The sequence below is a fragment of the Arachis hypogaea genome, chromosome 11, assembly GCF_003086295.3.
Source record: "Arachis hypogaea cultivar Tifrunner chromosome 11, arahy.Tifrunner.gnm2.J5K5, whole genome shotgun sequence".
Classification (NCBI taxonomy): domain Eukaryota; kingdom Viridiplantae; phylum Streptophyta; class Magnoliopsida; order Fabales; family Fabaceae; genus Arachis; species Arachis hypogaea.
This window is the reverse complement of record NC_092046.1, coordinates 129,413,035-129,438,062: the sequence shown is the minus strand read 5'-3', so window position 1 is coordinate 129,438,062 and position 25,028 is coordinate 129,413,035. Positions and strand designations below refer to the sequence as shown.

The 25,028-nt window shown below is 35.5% G+C and overlaps 1 long non-coding RNA gene across 1 annotated transcript; it reads right to left on the bottom strand.

Moving 5' to 3' along the window:
* Positions 1–21,014: 21,014 nt before the first annotated feature.
* On the bottom strand, positions 21,015–24,203 carry LOC112722603 (uncharacterized). The gene is made up of 2 exons (XR_011867743.1): positions 23,727–24,203; positions 21,015–22,558 (listed from the first exon to the last, which is right to left on the bottom strand). It is a non-coding gene; the product is annotated as an uncharacterized lncRNA (long non-coding RNA).
* Positions 24,204–25,028: the final 825 nt, after the last annotated feature.

Here is a 25,028-nt window from a genome sequence, read left to right as displayed (position 1 = left end):
AAAGCTTCAATACTCAGCCCAAGCACACCAAGTGGGCCCGGAAGTGGATTTCTGCATCATTTACTTATTTCTGTAACCCTAGTAACTAGTTTAGCATAAATAGAACTCTTTACTATTATACTAGGGTCTTTTTCCCTATTTTCGAATTCATATGCCATTTGGGAGGCTGGCCATTGGGCCATGCCTGGACCTTCATCACTTATGTATTTTCAACGGTAGAGTTTCTACACACCATAGATTAAGGTGTGGAGCTCTGCTGTTCCTCATGAATTAATGAAAAGTACTATTATTTTTCTATTCAATTCAAGCCTATTTCTTTTCTAAGATATTCATTCGCACACAAGAACATGATGAATATGATGATTATGTGACGCTCACCATCATTCTCACTTATGAATGCGTGCCTGACAAACACTTCCGTTCTACATGTAAACAAGCTTGAACTTGTATCTCTTAGCCTTCTGATCTACGATCAGAGTCTTCGTGGTATAGGCTAGAATTATTGGCAGCCATTCTTGAGATCCGGAAAGTCTAAACCTTGTCTGTGGTATTTCCGAGTAGGATCTGAGAAGGGATGGCTGTGACGAGCTTCAAACTCGCGAGTGCTGGGCGTAGTGACAGACGCAAAAGGATTACTGAATCCTATTCCAGTATGATCGAGAACCGACAGATGATTAGCCGTGCGGTGACAGCGCATTTGGACCATTTTCACTGAGAGGACGGGATGTAGCCATTGACAACGGTGATGCCCAACATACAGCTTACCATAGAAAAGAGTATGAAGGATTGGATGAAAGCAGTAGGAAAGCAGAGGTTCAGAAGGAATAAAAGCATCTCCATACACTTATCTGAAATTCTCACCAATGAATTACATAACTATCTCTATCTTTATTTTACGTTTTATTTATCTTTTAATTATTAAAACTCTATAACCATTTGAATCCGCCTGACTTGATTTACAAGGTGACCATAGCTTGCTTCAAGCTGACAATCTCCGTGGGATCGACCCTTACTCACGTAAGGTTTATTACTTTGATGACCCAGTGCACTTGCTGGTTAGTTGTGCGAAGTTGTGACAAAGAACAAAAATTATGAACGTGCATGTGAAGTTTTTGGCGCCGTTACCAAGGAATGAACGATCACAATTTCACATACCAGTACACAATCCCCTTCTCACGTATGCGAGATGTCCAACCCGAAGGAGTTGCTCACGTCACGCGTTGAAGTTTGCGTACACAAGAGTTCATTTTTGAATAGCTCACGGATGCATGCAGTGTCCGCGTACGCGAGATGCCCAACCCGTATGGTTTGGTTGCGTCGCGTGCACTGTGTCGCATACGCAAGGGTTAAAAGTCTGCTAGCTCGCGTACGCATGCATTGTTTGCGTACGCGAGATGCCCAACCCAAAGGAGTTGGTCGCATCGCGTGCACGATGTCGTGTACGCAGCCCACACCAGACTTAGAAAAAATTCAAATGCTGCAGAATTTAGTTTTTGGCACAAATTTCAGCATAATTTCTACAAAAACCATTTTACAAACTTAATAATTTAAAGCTCTCAAAGCAACCTTAATTAAAATAAATTCATTCAATTTGAAACTTGAGGCTCAAGTTATGATCGTCAAATCACCAAAACTGATTTTTACTAAAAAAAGTCTCAATTCCCAAAAACCACAACCAAAACTAATCAAAACCAAATATCTACACCCAAAACAGTTCAAAATGGACCAAATATTATTATACACCTTCTATGTCATTCTTATTCATACCAACATACAATTCACTCATTTCATCACAAATTCTCACTCAATGCATATTCCACTATCCTCAACTTTCACCAATCATCATTAAGCATCAAAATTCACTATAAATACTCCAAATCATCAAGTCAAGTGTCATTCCAAAATGAATAATAATATCAACAGTGTACATCATAATTCATTCAAATCAACACACCTTCATACATTATCAAATCCAACAATATTTCAATCCAAACTATCCTATGGGTCACTAGTCTAAGTATCAGAGAAATATTATATATTACATAGCAGAAACCAAAATCATACCTTGGTCGATTTTTAATATGCACGAAATCACCAAGATTTGATTCCAACAAAGCCTCAACTCATCAAAAGCCACCAATTCAAGAATCGCTGCTCCAATAATCATAATTCCAAGCTAGACATACATAATTTATCATAAATCAATACCTAGGGGTTCCTAAATACACAAATTTACAAGGGATAAGAGCAATTTTACCTTACCCACAGTTGGTTAGGACAAAACCCCACTAAGTACCCGGTGCTAGATGTACATAAATAATCAAATTACAAGAACTACTCATACACCATAGCCAAATTTGAATCTGTTTATAGAAGGAAGAACTGGGTAAGAAATTGAAAGTTTTTACCACTTTGTTCAAATGAAATCGAAGAGCTCGACAAAAGTTTTGCGTGGCAACTGGCGGCACGTGAATCGGAGCTCTAGAGAGTGAGATATGGGTCCAAGAAGAAAATGATGAATAGTAAATGAAACCCTCACCTCTCCTCTCTTCAATCATGTTGCTCCCTCTCTTTGGTGCTGAAATGAGCTGATTTGGCTCATTAATAAAGCATTTATCTTTGGTTTTGGGCCCAACTTGGGTCGTCTAACCCGTTAGTATTTTTGGCCCGTTTGGCCCAACTTTGGTTAAACCTTTTAAATTAGTGCCCGGTTTTCAACTTTAATTATTTTTCTAAGGTTTCCTACTGTTTTTAATTATTATCACACAGTACCAGAGAAACTAAAGCCGGTACTACCGGTTCATTTACCGGTTCGAGTTTTTTATGCGGTTTTTCGTAGAAACTTTCATTTTCCAGCTCAGAAAAATCTACTGAGTCCAAATATCATATTTAAATTCCTAATTAATATTCTAAATTTTGGATCCTATTTTGGGCAGTTAATTTAATTTAATTAAGTAGTAATTAGTCGCAGTTCTTACATCAAGCTCATGAGTCATACCATGAAGTTATGAGAAAGGGTGATAACGAGGTTGAGAAATATCACAAGTAACAGAGAACCAATTGGATTATACAGGAAGATCCACCACCGAAGCGATATACCTGTTAAAAGGGATGATGGAGAGGTATCGTAGTAATAAAAGGGATCTACATATGTGTTATTGATTTGGAAAAAGTGTACGATAGGGTGCCAAGGGAGGTCTTTTGGAAGATTTTAGAAAAGAAGAGAGTAAGAATCACATATATTCGTGCAATTAAAGACATGTATGATAGGGCAATAACTAGTGTGAAGACTCAAGGTGGTGCGACAGTGGAATTTCCTATTGGTATAGGATTATACCAGGGATCATCCTTAAGTCCATACCTTTTCACATTAGTCTTGGAAGTACTCACAGAGCGCATCCAAGAGCCTGTGCCATGGTGCATACTTTTTTCCGACGATATCGTCCTTATGGGAGAGTCAAGGGAAGACCTAAATAAGAAGTTGGACTTATGGAGAGAAGCTCTAGAAGTGTATGGTCTGCATATAAGCTATAGCAAGACGGAATATATGGAATGTAGTTCAGTCTAAGAAGGAAAAACCCTAATATAGAGGTAAAGATTGGAGAAAATATTCTACAAAAAGTTAAAAGTTTTAAGTATCTTGGGTGCATCATATAGGATAATGGAGAGATTGAACAGGATGTAATCATAGGATCAGGTTGGTTAAAATGGCAGAGTGCATCTGGTTTTATATGTGACAAAAAGTTCCTTTAAAACTTAAAGGTAAATTCTATCGCACTGCTATAAGACCGGCTATGCTTTATGGTACGGAGTGTTGGGCGGCCAAAGGGGAGTACAAACATAAGCTAAGTGTGGCAAAGATGAAGATGTTGAGATGGATGAGTGGTCATACGCGATTGGATAAAATAAGGAACGAAGATATAAGGGATAGAGTTGGAGTAGCACATTGTGGAAAAGATGGTAGAATCGCATCTCAGGTGATTTGGACATATGAGAAGAAAACCAACAAACACCCAGTCAAGAGGTGGATGAAATGACAGATGGACAAGAGATGAAAGGCAGAGAAAGACCTAAGAAGACCATCTAGGAGGTGGTCAAACGAGATCTACATGTAAATGGGTCTCTCTGTAGACATGATACATGACAGAGCTCAATAGCGTCGTTTGATTCATGTAGCTGACTCCACCTAGTGAGACAAGACTTTTTTATTGTTGTTGTTGTTATTGTTGTATATTTTGTATTTTAACAAGTATTTTATATTAATAATTAATTTTGGTAACTAATTTTTGTATACGTCTAACATAATTATAACTATATTAAAATATTATTAAATTTTAAATTTAAAAGATTTAAAATTTCAAGCTAAATTTTAATCTTAATTGAAAAAATTTTATATGCATACTAAATATTAATTATTAAATTAATTATTATATATTATTATATATTTATATTATGTATTTTTAATATATATCTTAAACTAATAATAATAATAATAATAATAATAATAATAATAATAATAATAATAAGAGAAATAAATTAAAACTTGGACAAACACTGCTTCTAAAATAAGAGAGTTTGAATATTAAAATAAGGTTTTTATATTCAAAATAAAAAATAATTAATTATCTTTGTGTTTTAATGTTATCTCTAACATTTTGATATATTTTAATTATATTTTAAGTTGGACAATATATGATATAATAATTTTACGCTATGTTAACATATAATTTCAGATTTCTATAGCAGTATCTTTGTTAACGATATTAACTTTAAATGATATAATAAAAATATAGTTAAAATATTAATAACAAAATAAAAAATTAAGCATTAAAAACAATTTTAAAATTTTTCAAAGAAAAAATATATATTTTTCTTAAAAAGATTAATATTATTTATGCCTTATTTTTATTATTATTAATAAATTGCTATAGTTTGATTTGATTTATACTTCACACATATATATGCATCAACAAAATGGGTCTTATTTTGGAATAGTTTTGAGTATAAATAACAAAAATAAATTTAATATTTAATTTGTCTCTTAAAATTTGATGTGGAATTTAAATTAAGTTTTAAAATTTTAATTAATTTAAATTAGACTCCAAATTTATAATTGTAACTTGCGTTAATACTTAAATTTATTTTTGTTAACGAAGTGTTGATTTGTCATATTTATCACATTGGATAAAACCAAATAATGTCATTTTATATCGATGTCTAATCTTTAACAAAATGACGTCATTTCACACTAATAAAAGTAAAAAAGCATCTTATTTATGATCATCATAATAAAAAAGAATGAATTTTAATTTCATTTGTGTGAAATCATATCATTTCACTGAAGATTGAGTTCTAATATAAAATGACATTATTATGTTTTATTCCATCTATCATTTTGTTTTAAGGGTCAATTTAAATCCAACTTAAAATTTTAGGAATCAAACTGAGTGTTTTCATAATAATTAAAAAAATTTCGATAAAACAAATCTAGCTACCACAATTAATGAATAGTTCTAAGTAAAGCATGAACTGTGGTATTCTAGTGCAGTTTATACACTTTTAAGTTTCAATGTCTTACACATACATAAGGGTAATTTATGTTAATAAATTGATTAGAGGTTAAAATTTTGTAGATGTTCTCAATAGATATTGGTTATACGTTTATCATAAATAAATCTATGTAAATCGAATTAGGCAAACTTGATTTAAGTATATATACATAAATCGAACTAACCCAATTCGATTTATGCACTACATAAGACATCCATGTAATTCAATTTACTAGCGTAGGATTGGGGTCACTGAGGAACTACTCCGGTGACAAGAATCTCCGTCCATGCTTATATCACCATTGCAAGTATAACTGATGGACCTAGATTGGAAACGGTATCAAACTGGAGTATATGCTGCACTCTATGATCCTAACGGAGGTGCCAAGACTGATGATAATTGGAAAACAATGATCACCGTCTCTGCCATTTTTCGACTTCAAGAAATCTATGTCCAGAATTTGATGAGGATGTTGTACTCCCCAAGTTGTGGTATCACTCTATTCACCTAATATCACTCTACAACGGCAAAGCATATCAATGATGTGATTGCCCTCCACAATATCGTATGTCGTGGCTCTAGTATCCTAGGATGAACCCTTTGCACAACCTCAATTGCACTATATGGCATCCATATAAACTGTAAAAAGAAAATAATTATAAATTTTATTCCCTAACAATAAATGCATCAAAGGACTACACTTTGTGAATAAAATACGCAGTTAACGAAACTACAGTATTACTCACATTGCCGGGTTGCAACAAGTCTAGTATCAGCCTTCATTGCATCACTCTGGGCTCTTTCTCGCTCGAAGATGCTTGATATCCCTCCCACCTGCAATCCAATACGTTATATCAATAATGACAAAGTATAGAATGACTAGCAAACCACTGAACACATTTAGTAAACATATGTACCTCGACGCTATAGCCAATGAAATATGTCAAACCCAAGGGGCTTTAAAGTAGGAAAACACCAAAAGATCCATAGTTGTAGTAGTTGCAATAGGCCAACCAACTTAACGACATTCTTGTTGGCAACCCGACAAATGTATCGATACAACCATGCAAAAGCGACAGAGCCCCCAACTGTATCTACCAAACTCGTCTAGCCTAACTACCTAAGGTAGCCACCGGATGTGAAGACGTATCCTGGACTTGTCACCAAACAACTAAGTTGATAGCAACATCATAATATACGCCTGTGCATATCGCTTCATGGTCTTCTCATTTGGATCTGGAAAAAGCTCACTGAATGTTTTCTGAAACGAAGTGAACTTCACAGTGAACTTGTCAATGCATTTCACAGGAGGTAGTACATCGAGTAGCTCCTTGAACCAAGTTCAAGAAAATCTACCACCCTCAATAAACCTCTCGAAGTTTGTCAAGCACCTATTCACGTAGTCATCATTGATCGAAAGGCCTAGTTGGTATGCCACATCCTGTAACGTGATGGTGTACTCTCCTAATGACATATGAAATGTATGCGTCTCGAGACGCTATCTCTTAACAAAAGCGTTAACTAGCAGCTCATCCAGTTTAAACCAGTGGTCGTTGAGCCTAGCAAGATGGTATAATCTAGCAATTAGGGATGGCAAATAGGCTAGTCCCCCCCCCAATTCCGTTATAAGCTCTCCCTGACCCACCTAGGGAGGCAGTTTCAAATCTCTACCCGCCCCGCCTAATAGCGAATTGGCGGGCCAGCAGGCTAAGCCTGCCTATTCTCTCACTTTTTGTGTTTTTTTTTTTGAAAAAAATTACTAAACTATTAAATATTTAAAAAAAATACAATTTAACAAATATTTTAATAAACCTATAGTTTCTAAATTCATATAGTTCTAAATTTCTAATAAACGTAATCTTCAACCAAGTTTTTTAAAATAAAATAATCAAACAAACATTGTCTAAATCAAAACAAACATTATCCAAAGTATTTAATTAAATATTGTCTAAATCTCTAATCAATCAAACATTATCGAAGTTATAACTTAAGTAAAATAAAAAAAAAACATTCCAAATATAAACTTGTGAATTGTAAGTTTATGAGTAGGATTAAGGGTGGGTGGAGAAGTTGATGAGAGTGAATTACGTGTATGGGTAGAGTTTATTTATGCCGGATTAGATAATTGAGTTTATGGATTTGGGTAGTTTTTGGTTTAGGCCTAAAAAAATGGTGGGCCCACCAGATTAGTCCGCCTTGCCCTGGTGAAGCCCGCCAAATCTCGTGGGTTAAGTGTTGCGGATTAGGAGGTTTTTTTTTTTAATTTTGGTGGACTCAAAACTCTAGTCTAACTCTTTTTTTTTGGCGAGTTAAGTGAGTCTGTCCGGCGGACTTTGGCCTGTTTGCCACCCCTATCGGCAATCTCCAGGTATGATATGATTCAATCGTCTAAGAGCATACCATGCTGCCTCCTCATGCTGCTAATACATCGGGTCGGCTGTAGGATAATAAAAATATTTATTAAGAATTCATATCAAACTTTACGTAATCAACAAATAACTCAATAAAAAAATTTAATATTATTCATAACCTGTTGAAAAAAATTATATAATAGTCTAATTCATAATCTTATAATATATTAACCACTCCTTATAAAAAAAATGATAACAATCCTATCCTAAAAAATTAAAAATCAATCATGTCGTATATGCAAAATCTAATTTTGCTACTCTAGCCTTATCCATTGAAATCAAATTTCCACAATTGTATATTTAACTACAATTACTACCCATCTAAATTTAGCTATGATCAATAATTCTAAATTACTAAGGATCACTAACATTTCTAATCTAACATGAAGAGAAGAAATTTTGTATACTCACCTCCTCATTGATATTACCAAAAACATGTGCAACTCCATCTAATCAGTAGATACGAGTCGGGTTGTCTTCTATGATCGTAGTTGTAAACTTTGTTGCTTTTGTCATCTGGATTCTCTCTCATGTGGCTATAGGAGAAGGAGTGAATGTAAATCGTATGAAGATAATTCGAACATTAAATAGGCAAATTAGAGTTAAATCGAATTAGGAGGACTCGATTTATGATGAGAAATCATTGTCAGTAAATCAAATCAAGATACTTTGATTTACCATTTATCCTCTTCTTCTTATAATTTGAATTTGCCTATTTCAATTTACCATGAAACAAAACACACACACTCTCTCTCCTTTACTAGTAAATCGAATTAGGTTAGTTCAATTTACCTTAATTTGAATGTTTATGCATAAATCGAATTGAGTTTATTTAATTTATATGTATATGTTTAAACCGAGTTTACCTGATTCGAGTTACATATATTTATTTAACACAGATGTATAACCAATTTCTATTCAGAACATTTGCATAATTTGACCTCCAATAAATTTATTAACATAAATTACTCTAATTTATATTATATTTCCTACTACTATAAGTTTGGAAGTAAATTTTATCTCATATTTTATCCTTTGTTTATCACAATGAGTTAATAAAAAATATAAGTTATATTTTATCATCAAATTAAATTAAATTATTATAGAGGTTAACTTATTTTTTGTAACTGCTTAAAAGAATTATATAAAAGATAAGATATAACTAATTCAATAATGCTCTACAACTAAATTAATTACCGAACCAAATTTAATCAAGTTGGTATAATCTAATTCACGTCCACACACCAATATCTTTAACTAACTTTTTACTAAACTCGCCACTATATATAATTATCTTTTCTCTACGGATTTTTTTTTTCAAATTTTCTCTGCATTCTCTACGTTTACTTCTTTCTCTTTGTTCTTTGCATTCTGTTCGTTCTCTATGATCTCTTCATTCCCTGTGGTTTATTCGTTCACGATTAATACTCTTTGATCTGATTTGAATATTTGGATTTTTTTTTAAATCAAGTAGTGAAATCATATTTGAACAGGTATTTTGTTTTCAAAGACGATGAATGATGCAAGTTCAGACTGTCAATTGAACCAAGACGAATTGGATTATTATTTTCAATTGATTCAAGTGGATGAGGTTTGGTTCGAACCTAGTTAATAAAGTTCGTTAGTAGTTGATGCTTCTGTAGTTGAATAATTTTGTTTTTGTTTGTGAAAATTAATATTCATGGTTGAAGGTTTGAATTTGAATGTAATGTAGGAATTTTGAATTGTTATTTTGACGAATCTGTTTCATTCCTAGTTTCGGTACATTATGAAAGACAATTTGATTTAATGCAGAACTGTTTTTTGTATTTTTCAGTTTCTGTGTGATGTTGATGAGCAGTTTGTGCCAAAGATAGATTAAGATGACTTTTAACATACTTGAGGAAGCTAGAAAATTTTTCAACGATTATTCTAAACTTATAGATTTTTCTACCAAAATTAGTAACACAAATAAGAAAAAAAATGAAATTAAGAACCAATTGATTACATGTAATAGAGAGAAAAAATTAAAATCGAACATATCTTTAACTCAGAAGATAAATCCCTCAGCTAGTTTAAATTGTTCTGCAAGAATTTATATACATATATTGAAGGATGTTACTATTTGGGTTATTTTGAAGTTGTTTTGCATCATTTATATCCATGCCGTCCAAATCAAGCAGAGATGCTTAAATAACACAGACATTAAAGGATGTTTGTATGTCGTACAATTAATAATAATGAGAAAGCTGGAATTAGACCAAGTAAAACATATCAATCATTTGTCTCAACAGCAAGAGGTCATCGTGAATTAAGTTTTATTGAAAAGATGTGAAAAATTATATTACAAGAAAAGTCCATAATGTTTCTGAACTAGATGATGTCAAATAATTTGGGAAATACTTGTTTAGAACGAAAGAGAAGAATCAGAACTTTTTTTATGAGCTTGAACTTGAGGTTGATCACTCAATCAAAAATACTTTTTGGATTAATGCAAGAAGCAGGACTGCTTGTGAGTATTTTGGATATGTTGTTTCATTTGATACCACTTATAATACAAATAAATTTTTTTGCTATTTTGATTTATGTGTTTGGTGAAACAAGTTTTGGTGCATATCAAATTATTGTTTTAGTGTAATCCTAATTTTGTTTGAGTTTTTGACTTCAGGTATTGGTCCGACCATTACAAATCCAATATTATAAATCGGCTTTATCATTCATAACTCGGCATTATTCACATTATTACCTAGAAAATTGGCGTTATAGTTCGGCATTGCAGTCATTACTCGGCAATTTACGTTATTAATCGGCGTTACAGTTACTAATCAGCAATCAATGTCATTTATTAAAAAATAACGTTACAAATCAACTTAACGGACTGCTTCACAAAAGTGAAACGTCCAAACCCTTATTATTGCTCTTTAATACAGACAATAAAGCAGGAACATAACCGATTTATACACTATCACCTATAAAAAGGAATGATATTCTATCCTAAAGACATATTGAATTATCAATACTAACTTAAGCTTCGGAGTACCTTTGCAGGTACACTCCCCCCTGTTTCTTGCTCAAAGTTCTACGCGATTGGACACTCTCTTGGAGTAAAGCTCGGATTATCACAAGGCTTAAAGGTCGGCACCGAAGATAATAGCTCGGCGTCGACTCCCAGAGACTGAGCTCTGCCTCCAGGTATCCATACAAGAACAATTGGCGCCCACCGTGGGGCCGAAAATATAAACCTCTCCATATATCATCGGCCTCGAGGTTCCCGTTTGAAGTCATGGCTGAACAACCTCCACCCACGCCATCCGAATTGCTCCGGATGGTGACCGAGTTGCGGCAAGCCGTGGCCGAGGAGAACCAAAGAATGGCAAATCAAATTGCCAACTTGAATAACATTCGAACCGAAAACAATGACCGACAAGAACGGACAGAAGAAGCCGAGCAGCAGTCAGGGCCAACACATGTCTCAGACACTGCTCGACAGGAAGAGGAGCGACCCGAACATAATGAGGAAGCTCAGAAAGACATAGAGAATGACGATCAGGAAAGCTCCCCTGGACCATTCATGGCGGAGGTGATGAACTTCGTACTACCCCGAAGGTTTACTCTACCGACCACCCTAACTCCCTATGATGGGATAGGTGATCCAAAGAAATACATCAAGAAATTCACCTCCATAATGATAGTAAACGGTGCATCTGATAAAGTTTTATGTCGTTGTTTTCCATCTTACTTAGACGGTCCTGCACTTGATTGGTTTTGTTCTTTGCCTGTAGGTTCCATTTCTCGATTTCGAGACATATCAAAACCCTTTGAGGAGCACTTCGTTGGATCAGCCATCTATCTACATGACTCCGATTACCTGAACACAGTCAAGCAAGGCCAACACGAAAGCCTCAAGGACTACATGACGCGCTTCACAAAGATAGCCATAAGTATACCCGACCTCCACCCCGAGGTGGAACTACATGCCATAAAAAGCGGATTACGACCAGGAAAATTCCAGGAAACTATTGCTGTGGCCAAACCAAAAACTATGGCCGAGTTCCGTGAAAAAGCTAAAGGACAGATCGACATCGAAGAACTCCAACAAGCTCGGAAAGTAGAAAAGCCTCACTATAGAGACGACGATAAAACACGGGACAGCAAGAAGAATTTCAAACCAATTCCACAATATGAAACCTACACCAAATTCAACACCAAGCGCGATGATATCATCAAGGAGATCTTGAATTCGAAATTAATCAAGCCACCAAGAAAGGCTGGCAGTTACCCAGATTCAAAAGACACTGACCGATCAAAATACTGCTCCTTCCACTAGAAGCACGGACACAATACCGACGACTGCATCATCGCCAAAGACCTACTGGAGCGACTAGCTCGGTAGGGTCACCTAGACAAATACATCAACGGCCACATGCAGCGGCGAGCACCTCCTTCAGAAGACTAAAGCTCGGTTACACAACATGGCCGAGATAGAGACCGACCGAACAATAGCCATCCTGAACTACCAACACGTACAATTAACTGTATTTTCGGAGGTTTTGCAGGTGGCGGAGCCACAAGCTCGGCAAGAAAAAGATCTTACCGAGCTATACTTTCCATCAACGCCGATCAAAGTCAACAGCAGCCGCTGCCGACATCTCCACAGATAACATTCCAGACAGCCGATCATGACAACAGCGTAGCAAATCTGGATGATCCCGTCGTAATCTCCCTACAGCTCGGAGATCTCCTAGTTAAAAAGGTGTAGCTCGACTCAGGTAGCAGCGCCGACATTCTCTTTTACTCAACATTCCAGAAAATGAAACTAAGCAATAACGTCATCCAACCTTCCACTGGTGACTTGGTAGGATTCTCAGGTGAGCGAGTCCCGGTTATGGGCTCTATGTGGTTACAAACCACACTCGGTAAGTTTCCCTCGTCAACAACTTCAGACATTCAATACTTAGTTGTTGATTGCTTTAGTCCCTATAATTTAATACTTGGCCGACCTTTCTTAAATAGGTTCGGCGCTATAGTATCTATAATTCATCTTTGTGTTAAGTTTCCTTTGCAGGACAACACAATTGCAACCATTCACAGTGATGCCCAAGAAGCCAGGGAGTGCTACAACAATAGTCTCAAAAGACCTAACCGTAACACAAAAGCCCAGGTTCACAATATCGGCAACATGAACGACCAACACATGCTGGTCGACCTTGATCCCAGAGCAGGAACACTAGAAAGGCCAACCCCAACAAAAGACCTAAATCAAATCTATTTCACAGAAAACACGGACAAATTCACATACGTCGGCTCAACATTATCCTCAGAAGAAAAATCATCATTCCGAGCATTCTTACAACAAAATGCCGACCTGTTTGCTTGGACCCCAGCTGATATGCCAGGCATCAACCCATCCATCATATCACACAAGTTAGCGTTAGATCCATCTGTCTGACCTATAGCACATAAAAAGAGAAATCTCGGCCACGACCGAAAATAGGCTTCCCTAGAAGAAACCAAGAAGCTCATCAACGCGGGCTTCATCTAAGAAATCAGATTCACAACATGGCTGGCGAACGTCGTCATGGTTAAAAAATATAACGGTAAATGGCGCATGTGTGTTGATTTCATCGATCTCAACAAAGCATGCCCCAAAGATTCCTACCATTTACCCTCTATTGATTGTTTAGTTGATAATGCCTCTGGTTTTGAAAAACTCAGCTTTATGGATGCATATTCTGGTTATAACCAGATCCAAATGCATCCATCCGATCAAAATAAGACAGCCTTTATTACTGAATATGGAAATTATTGTTATAAGGTTATGCCATTTGCTCTTAAGAATGCAGGTGTAACATATCAACGTCTAATGGACAAAATCTTCGCCAAACAAATCGGCAGAAACATTGAGGTCTATGTCGACGATATGGTCGTCAAGACAAAGATCGGCAATAATCACCTTGATGACCTCACAGAAATCTTCGGACAGCTAAGAAAATATAACATGCGGCTAAATCCCGAAAAGTGCGCATTTGGTGTTCAAAGCGGTAAATTTCTCGGCTTCATGCTCACTAGCCGAGGTATTGAGGCAAATCCAGAAAAATGCCGAGCTATTTTAGACATGACAAGTCAACACACCATCAAGGAAGTCCAACGGTTAACAGGGAGACTTGCTGCACTTTCTAGATTCTTACCTTGCCTAGCTTCTAAATCTTTACGTTTTTTCCAAACTTTAAAAAACAAAAAAGCTTTCCAATGGACTGATGAATGTGAACAAGCATTTACAACTATCAAAGAAACTCTTTCAAAACCACCAATTTTACAATCCCCTCTACAAGGGGAGCCATTATTCTTATATTTATCTGTCACTAATTGGGCTATAAGCTCCGCCTTTGTCGCAGAAAAGGAAAAGAAACAGTTCCTGATCTATTTTACCAGCAAAACCTTACAGAATGCCGAGCTTCGATACCCGAGCATTGAGAAACTAGCCCTAGCCCTTGTCTTCTCAGCCAGAAGACTCCGACCATACTTTCAGAGCCATGAAATCCATGTTTGAACAGATCAACCTTTACGGCAAGTCCTTCAGAAACCTGAGCTGGCTGGCCGACTAGTAAAATGGTCGGTGGAGCTATCAGAATTTGATATCAAGTACGAAGGCTGAGCATCCATCAAATCCCAGTTTTTGACCGACTTTATTACCGAATTCTCAGTACCGAGTACAACTGAAGACTACATCGAATGGTCTTTATACGTAGATGGGTCCTCTAACCCACAAGGATGTGAAGCAGGTATCATACTTGACGATAGCCACGGCAACGTCATCGAACATTCCCTCAACTTTTCATTTAAAGCAAGCAACAATCAAAGTGAGTATGAAGCACTAATTGCTGGCCTTAGACTCGCTGCCGACCTAAACATCACCGAACTTAAGGTATATTGCGACTCCTTACTTATCGTCCAACAGGTACACAACTTATACCAAGTAAAGGACCCTTTGCTTTCTAAATACCTGGATGTCGTACAAAATTTACTTTCAAAATTTTCTAAATATGAAATACAGCACATACCAAGGGAGAGTAATGGCCGAGCTGACATTCTGTCTAAACTCGCCAGCACTCAACCAAATGGGTTATCACTTTATCAGTCAACACTACTCAAGCCAAGCATTGAACTAACACAAATCTTAAGTGTAACACAGGAAGCAGATTGGAGGTCCTCATACATACAGTATCTCCAAACAGGGATCTTGCCAGGCGACGTCGAAAATGCTCGACACTTCCGCCGACAAGCCTCTTTTTTTACAATTTATAATAATTGCCTATATAGACGGGGATTCTCTCGTCCATTGCTTAAATGTCTTTGCAGAACAGAAGCCGAGCTTGCACTTGCTGAGGAACATGAAGGGATCTGTGGAACATACCTCGGAGCCCGAAGTCTGTATTCAAAAATCCTCAGAGCTGGCTTATATTGGCCGACAATACGACAGGATTGTCAAGGAAAAGTTAAAAGCTGTAGTAATTGCCAAAAACACAGTCTGATTACACATCTCCCGGCCGAACTCCTACACTGTTTCGAGGTTAGTTGGCCGTTCAACCAATGGGGCATAGATATCCTCAGCCCTTTCCCCACAGCAGCAGGTCAGGTAAAATTCCTTGTGGTAGCAATTGATTATTTTTCCAAATGGATAGAGGCACAACCTCTAGCCAAGATTATATCACAACAAATGATTTCCTTTGTATGGAAATATATTATTTGTCGATTCGGCATTCCTCGGCACATTATCACAGATAATGGTCGCCAGTTTGCTGATAAAAAATTCACATCCTTTTTGCAGAACTTGAAAATGAAATAACACTTCTCATCAGTAGAGCACCCACAAACAAATGGGTTAGCTGAAGCCGCAAATAAAGTAATACTACATGCTCTAAGAAAGAAACTGGATGATGCAAAAGGCCTCTGGGCCGAGCTTATCCCAGAGATCATATGGGGATACAATACAACAATTCACTCAACCACAAAGGAGACACCCTTCCGTTTAGTCTACGGTTCAGACGCAATGATACCAGTGGAGATCTCCCAATCCTCACTACGCAAAGAATTGGCCGACCAAACTACACAAGACATTGCTCGGCAAACCGAACTTGATCTCATTGAAGAGCTCAGATCGTCCACAGCAATCAAACATTTAGCTATGCAACAGCACATGGCCCGAAGATATAACTAACGACTTCATCCAAGATCCTTCCGTGTAAATGACCTTGTGCTTAGGAAAACAGAACAAGCTAGGAAACCATCAACACATGGCAAACTAGCAGCTAATTGGGACGGCCCTTACCGAGTCACAGAAGTAATCGGCAATGGAGCCTACCGACTACAAACCCTAGAGGGTAAAGATCTACCTAACACTTGGAATGTATCTTCCTTAAAGTTATAATACAGTTAAAACCAGGGATAGGCCAGTACTCTTTTTTCTACTATCAAGATTTTTTCCACAAGGATTTTGCTTGGAGAGGTTTTAACGAGGCTAGCCTACCTGGGCCTTTGGAATCAAAGGTTCCTCAATAAATATCTTATTTTATTTTATCAACTCATTTCTCGCTTCATGCATAAACATATAATGTCGATCTATACTATCAATCCGATCACTCGGATACAATCAGTCATTCCGACTGCCGACCTTAAAACGGAATCCGATCACTCGGATACAATCAGTCATTCTGACTGCCGACCTTAAAATGAAATCTGATCATTCGGACACAATCAGTCAATCCGACTGCGGACCTTAAAACGGTAATTCAATCAGACAAATATCCGACCTAACTTGAAATCCGATCATTCAACATACCCGATCTAACTTGGAATCCGATCATTCAATCAGACAAATATCCGACCTAACTCGGAACTCAATCATTCACTCAAACATCCGATTTAACTCGGAGTCCGATCATTAAAACATGACTGATCTAACTCGGAACCCAGTCATTCAGAATTTACCAATTACTCAATCAAATATTCGATCTTAGTCAGAATCACAACACTATGATACTATCATAGCCAATTTCGACAGCCGATCTTATTCACAATCGTTTCCAATCACTAAAACACAATACAGTTATTATCATGCCTATGAATCGGCATCCCAAACTCGGCCTACTCATCTTTTTTCAATCAAAATTAATGGCAATTCACCATTACAACAAATTTTACCTAAAAAATCTGGCTTCAACCCAAACTCAAATACCAGATAAAAACCAACTTATCATACAGCAATAATATTATATTATCATCATAACATGCAAACAGAAACAACCAAGTTTGTCCTATTCCAGAAAACAGTAGTAAAATGTAAGCTACAATAACAAAAGCCAACTAAACTGTCTACACATAAACAGTCATAAACCCACCACAGAAGCAAAATAGTTTACCAAAATTAAACTATCAACAAAAAACAAGCCAAAACATTATTGAACATTCTCATCTCCCTCCTCAGTAGCACCATCATCTTCGACCATCACACCATCCTGAATTACCTTCCCTGGATCCATTGCTGAAAAGTCCACCTCGGGAGCTAGGAATCTTGCCTGCACAGATGCCCTCTCAAATCCTTCAAGGAAGGAATCAAGAATTTCTCCTTGCTTGTTCTTCTCCAACTCCTTCAATTGAGTGGTTACCTCAATCATACGGGCACCCAGAGCAGATAAGTTAGCTTCCTTCTTTTTTAAATCTTCAACATCCTTGGCATAGCTATCCTTTACATCTTTCAAATGCTTTTCAACCTCAGCTAACTTTACCTCTAGCTCCGAGATCTTAGCAGTCTTTATAGCCAACTCCTCTCTAAAGCTCGGATCCTCCTTCTTCTCAACAAACTTCCGATGTATTTTTTCACGGCTATGCCCCAAACTCGCCAGCCGTAGTCTAACCACCTAAAATTCAAAAATTAGTATCCCAAAAAAACAGAAAAATTCAAAAACCTTCACTCCAAAATCAAAATTACCTGCATGTACTGATCAATGGCCACATCACCAACCTCATCGGCCAGAGTTATATCTGCCGACGATTGACAACACTCATTAGTAATAACCATGTATGGGTAATCCCTCCCCCATAAGGACGAAGAATCAGTCTGTTCAGCAACCCCATGCAACCTCTTTTGATTATCAAAAAACTTACGAACTTCTTCAATTGGCACTTCATCCTTCTCATCATCAGAAACGTCGGACAAATCGACCACGTCACCTTTCCTCTTCTTAACAATAACCTTCCTCCTCCTCGGCTTTGGCTGATCAACCTCGCCAGTACCGATCTTTTCTGCCTTTGACGTAGACCCTTCCTTATCAAAACCCTTGCTCTTCACCCGAGCTCTCAGACTCACAGCAGAAACACCTGGATACTTACCCCTTGGAAAGCAAAACAAATACACATTTCAAACTTCAAACATGATACAGAAAACAAATTTACAATCCTTACCCAAGTAAGCAATAATAGCATCTTTATTCTCCTCCCACTGCAACAGGTCATAAACTGAAATCAACTCCTTCCGATCAACAACCTCAGTCAAATACTCAATTAGGCACTCATCCCTTGGAGTTATCACTTCAGGCCCCAGAATATTCTGCGGCTCCGAACACCACCAAAGAGGGAACTTTTCCCCTAAATTTTCGTCCAAATAAAAGGGAAAATCGGCCTCAGAGTTGCTCACCTTAATGTACATCTCCTTGAAATTCTTAAAAGAAGACTTGTATAGCTTAAATATGGCAAACCTCGGCGAGCTATTAAGATTTACCCATCCGCCTTTCCACACGCCTTTCGCCTGAAATAAGGAGAAAAACAGCTCCACTGATGGGATCTCTTCCAAAAACTCCATGAGAATCTCAAACGCACGTAGGAACGCCCATCCATTAGGATGCAATTAGGATGGAGCGCAGTTCAACTACTTTAGCACTTGACACTCAAAATCACTAAACAGAACCCTCACCCTCAACTCTTCCAACACGCAGCTATACATAAAGAAATATTCAAAACCTTCCCCTCTCTTGTAAACCCTATCATCTTCTGAACATGGCAATAACTCCAAACGAACTCCAGACCCAGCCCTCACTACTCCAGCCTTGTCTATACCACTAACATCATCAACATCCAAAAATAATGAAACACGACCCTTCACATCCTCATTTACCCAGTCATCAGACCAATCTATCTCCCTTTCAGTATCCCTCTCATACCCCATTCGAATTCAGAAATGAAGAAGATGAGGAACAGACAACGAGCCAAGAATTGAATTTAAAGAAGGCAAAAGAAAGAAACTTTACATACCTCTTTTACTCATTTTTCCTCTGTTTCAAAACCTTCAAACCCAATTTTATTTTCAAACAGCAAAACTAACCCACAAAGCCCACCCCTTGGTTTTCCAAATACACCTAACCAAGAGTTAGATAACCTTTTCAACTCCACTACACCCACTACTAATCACATCAAACTGCTCCTTCAGACATTGGAAATGACAAAACACTTATTGCCATCATTACTTGATTCTCTCTCCTCATTAAAAACAGTCACTTCTACCATCATTTAATCTTTTCCAAAAAATATTTTAATTAAGCATCTTGAACTGGGGGCTCCTAGCCTAACTCACCTGCCAAGATTATACACCTACTCAAAATAGCCGATTTATGCTTCATTAAAAGCTCAACCTGCTTCATTAAAACACTTTCCCAGGCCAAGCTTGGGGGCTAATGTCCGGCCATTACAAATCCAATATCATAAATCGGCTTTATCATTCATAACTTGACATTATTCACATTATTACCTAGAAAATTGGTGTTATAGTTTGGCATTGCAGTCATTACTCGCCAATTTATGTTATTAATCGGCGTTACAGTTACTAATCAGCAATCAATGTCATTTATTAAAAAATAACGTTACAAATCAGCTTAACGGACTGCTTCACAAAAGTGAAACGTCCAAACCCTTATTATTGCTCTTTGATACAGGAAATAAAGCAGGGACATAACCGATTTATACACTATCACCTATAAAAAGGTATGATATTCTATCCTAAAGACACATTGAATTCTCAATACTAACTTAAGTTTCGGAGTGCCTTTACAGGTACACTCCCCCCTGTTTCTTGCTCAAAGCTCTACGCGATTGGACACCCTCTTGGAGTAAAGCTCGGATTATCATAAGGCTTAAAGGTCGGCACCGAAGATAATAGCTCGGCGTCGACTCCCAGAGACTGAGCTCTCCCTCCAGGTATCCATACAAGAACAGGTATAATTTGATTTTTAGTTCTTTTGTTGGTATGAATTATCGTCGTCATTCTACACTTCTTGGATGTACTCTGATGAAAAATGAAAATATTCAATCATTCAAATGGTTATTTGAATGTTGGCTTCGTTGCATGGTGCCACTACTAGAAATAGGGCTTTTTCGGACGAATTTTGAGACGAAATTGAAATAAATTTCGAACAAATTAGAGACAAATTTTTTTTTTCAAACAAAATTGGGACGAAATTTTTTTGTCCCAAAAAGCCTTGTTGCTAATTTAAATTTTGTCTGAAATTTCGTCCGAAATTTTTTTCAGACGATTTTGTGACAGATTTCGAATAGGCATTTATCTGCTAGATTTCTAACTATTATAATGTATTTTAGACGAATTTCAGACAGATTAGCCAACATAAAAATAACGTATTTCAAACAAATTTCAAACATAAAAATATTAATTTTTAGACAAATTTCAAACAAAAAATATACTTTATTTCAGACAAATTTCTAACGAATTTCGACAAATATAACAAATTTTTTTCGAACAAATTTTAGACAAATCAAATATTTCTTTTCAATTAAATTTCAGACAAAATAAAAAATTATTTTCGCACAAATTTTCTACAAATTTAATATAATATTTTAAATAATTTTCATACAAAATAATTTGCTATTTAATATATAAATATTTTAGAAAATAAATTGTATTCGATCTAATTTTTATATTAAGAGCATCATAATCATTTTTTTCATATTACATCATCGAAATTATAAACATATAATAAAATCATAAAAAAGTTAATTACCATAAAAGAGTTAAAAAAATATTTATTATTAAAATACTTTTGTCCATAAATGTAATCAAATTAAAATAAAAAAAAATACTTAAACTAAAACAAAGAAAGCCTTTAAAAAGGTCAAATATCATGAATATAATAAAATGTACTAACTAATTCACCTAAAAATTCCTTAATCTAAATCAGAAAAAACATATACTCCTGACATCAATCACTTATGTTATCATCCTCATCATCATTAGAGCCTGTCCCAAGCTCATCTTCTGCAGGATCAGACAAGGTTGAAGGAAGCGGGAGATTCAACTTTTTATACAAAGCATGAATTGTCTTTTTAGTATAACCAATTCTTTTCTGTTGAACCTTTAGTTGACGTCCTTGATCTTTTAACTTGTGCTCAGCATCATTCAACTTAACCTTTTGCTCTAACCACTAGAGAATACATAAATCAAAACAAAATATTAAATTCAAAGACATTGGCAAATGATAGAAAAAGAAAAGTGTTAATAGAGTTGAAGGAAAACTATTAACAGTGTTAATAGGATCAAGAGTTTGTATTGAATCAACAACCATAGCATGAGGGGAAAAAAGCTGAGCTTTCTTCAATATATATTGAAAACTAAATTAAGATAAAAAAGCATACAAGTATCTAGACTTCACCATACAGTTCTCGCAAGTTAAGGCTATTACATGAAATAATTGCTTAATAGGACCCAGACAATAACTTCTATAAAAATCCATGTATAAAACAGAAAATAATATAGCAGGAAGAATGCTAGCAGCCAAATTAATCAGAGGAAATCCATATTTCCACCTCAATATCAATACTTGAATATAAATATATATCTGATTTAACCCTAAGGCGTTCTGCTCTGTTACCAATTTGCTCAAGGCTCTGTCACATGACACAAAACAAAATAAATGCAATCAAATTAGAGAAGGTTAACTGACTCTAAACCCAAAACAACAAAATACAAAATGCTAGATGAGTACTAGTTAAACAAGATTCTTTAATTTCAGAGCAAACTATTCACCATTTCTTTCTTTCTATTTTCTCTATCCCACATGATTTATATATACACATAGAAACTATAGTTACAAGCTTACATACATGGCAAACAATAATGCTGACACTTAAATTTAACTTGAAGATATTCTTATTTTTAGCATAGTAATACAAGCACCAACGGTTATTGGGGGAAAAATAAAAAAAGAAAAAAGAAGATAGTTGAATTTGGAGAGAAAGTTATGTTGTGATATATATTATTTTCAGAGCAAGCACAATTAAACTTGATGATACACAATCTGCAACACAGGAATAGATTCACAAGAACAGATTCACAACAAGTCAATTCTAGTTTTTTTTTTTTTCGGTAAAAATATTGGATCCTAACATATTCCTAAATTTAATATGCCAAAATTTAAACTTTCATTTTCACATCTGCAACACAAGAACAGATTCACAGCCAGGGAACCAAAATAATAGCCCTTATCATAAGAACAGAGAAACAGAGGGAAGAAATAGTTACCTCGTACTATTCATGGTGAGGATTGAGCGCCGATTGACTACATGGAAATTAAGCATTCAGAGAATATAATGCTAGCTAATAATGAAAATTAGTAATTCTTGAATTTGGATTCCATAGATAATATTAATTTATACACTCATATATTCATGTATATATAAGTCTTATTGTGCACATACCTTTAGAAGATATGAATAGTGATCTACTTTAAAAATCCGTAAGATAACAAATGATAAGTATATGTCTGGTTTAACATTGTTGATTACTTCAGCTTAATTTGGCAACAAAATTACAATAAATGATGAATAATTGAATATACTAAAATTATATGGTAATTAAAGTTAATTAAAAAAAAAAGAATATTTCCTGTTGCTATGATCTTGATCCACACTACACCACACCACAATATACATCTACTCCATGCATTTGAATTACAACTATTTTACAGTAAGCTTATTAATGTGAGGCGTGTCATTGAACCCATGATTCAAACATGGTGTTCACTGTTAAACAAACAGAATTCTGACATCATTGATAAAATTCACAATTCTAATTCAAATTGTAGCTGTGTTACGACTGTAAATATATTGTCACAATTATAATCATTTTAATTGTGGGTATTTCCATTTTTGTGATATGCATTGTGATTGTTATGGGTTTTTTCACTATTGCCCTGGGTTATGGCTTAATGCGGCTAATGTTACCATCTTTCCCCCAATTATTCAACCATTAGCATTCAGACTCCATATATATAATTCTAAATTTAATTAATCCAATTTGACCTTGCTAAACTTTCATACATATGAAAAATTTTAGAATGAACAAATAATGACTAAAATTGTGATGAATACTAAAATGAAGACAATGAAATGTTACTGCAAAAAGTGTAAATATAAACAAGAAAAAGAATTTAAATGGTGAAAGATTTAAAAGAATGTATATACGAATGGAAATAATGACTAAGATGGTGATAGAAAAGGAGAAACAAGAATGAAATAAAAGACATCCAATAGATGCAAAACAGAAGAGAGTATCATTCATATCCAAAGAGTTAAGAACAAACCCTAAATTTTTTAATAGGACTCTAATTTTATCCTTAGAAAGACCAAAGGGCCATTGATAAAACTCCAAGCCATAGTCTGATAATGAGAACCATCATTAACAAGCAAATTGACAAAGAAACAAACAAGAATCACATCACTACTCACAAAAAATTGGGACTTGACAGAGATCGCACAAAGACGCAAAGGGGCAAGGATTAGAGGCTGGTGGCGGTGCGAGGTCCGAGACCGGAGGAGGCGGCCACATGCACGAGGCAGAGCAGTGTGAGCGGGTGAGAGCTATTACCTGTGAACGCGAATCACGAGGGTGGTGGTCGCCTGAGTTGCGAGGTCGGAGGTTGGCTGGAGTGCGACCCGGAAGATCATAAGCGCCGCGGCGGCCACAAGGCAGAGCAGGTGAGCGAGTTAGGGCTCTGTAATCTGTGAGCGTGAAGAACGAGAGAGGGTAGAGGTCGCCTGAGTTGCAAGGGCGGAGGTTGGCTGGAGTGCGACCCGGAAGATTGATGGTGGTCACAGGTAGGAGAGCAGTGTGGGTGAGTGAAGGCTCTCTGTAAACCATAAGGAGGCAGAGCAGTTTTGAAAAAGGAGATAAAAATTGAAACCAAAAGGCGCGTTGGAATAAAATTTGGCTTTTTGGCTCAGAGTAAAGAGGTGGTTTTGAAACAACTACATATGTTAAAACTTTAAAATTAAATTATATCTAAAGTTTTAAACTTTACCAATAAATTTAAAAAAATAAGATTATATCATTAGTATTTAAAAGATAAGTTTTGGAATATTGGTATTTAAAAGATAAATATTTAATAAAATTAAATTTAAATTTAATTTTAAGTTATATTTTTAAATTTTTATTATATAATAATTTTAAAAAATAAATATTTAGTAAAATTAAATTTAATATTAATGCTAGCTGATAGCTAAAGATATTTATGATATATTTAAAAAATATATTTATAATTATTTAAAAAAGCATGAATATATGGAATATATATATATATATATATATATATATATATTTTTTTTTTTTTGATGATGCATGTCAATAGGTTTCAATTAAGATTATAAGTAATTTTTTTTTTCAAATTTCTGAAGGTGTTTATATAGTTTCTACCTGCGTGTCACAATCATTAATCAATAGATAAATTCATATACAAGTTACACTTATATATATATATATATATATATATATATATATATATATATAATTTTGTTGTAGGGATTACGGTAAATTCTTTTTTGAGCTACGGTATTTGGATAAATCTGTTAAAGAAGTCTTTTGAAAGAAATTCTATATAAGAAGGTTCTTTTTTTAGTAACTATCTTTGTGTGTATTAATGCTCATTTTTTTCTTTTATAAAAATTAGTTTGTTAAATCAAATAAAACTGGTATTTAATTTTACTGTAATAATATTAAAACTAAGCATTTTTTTCAATTGTTACATGAAAAAG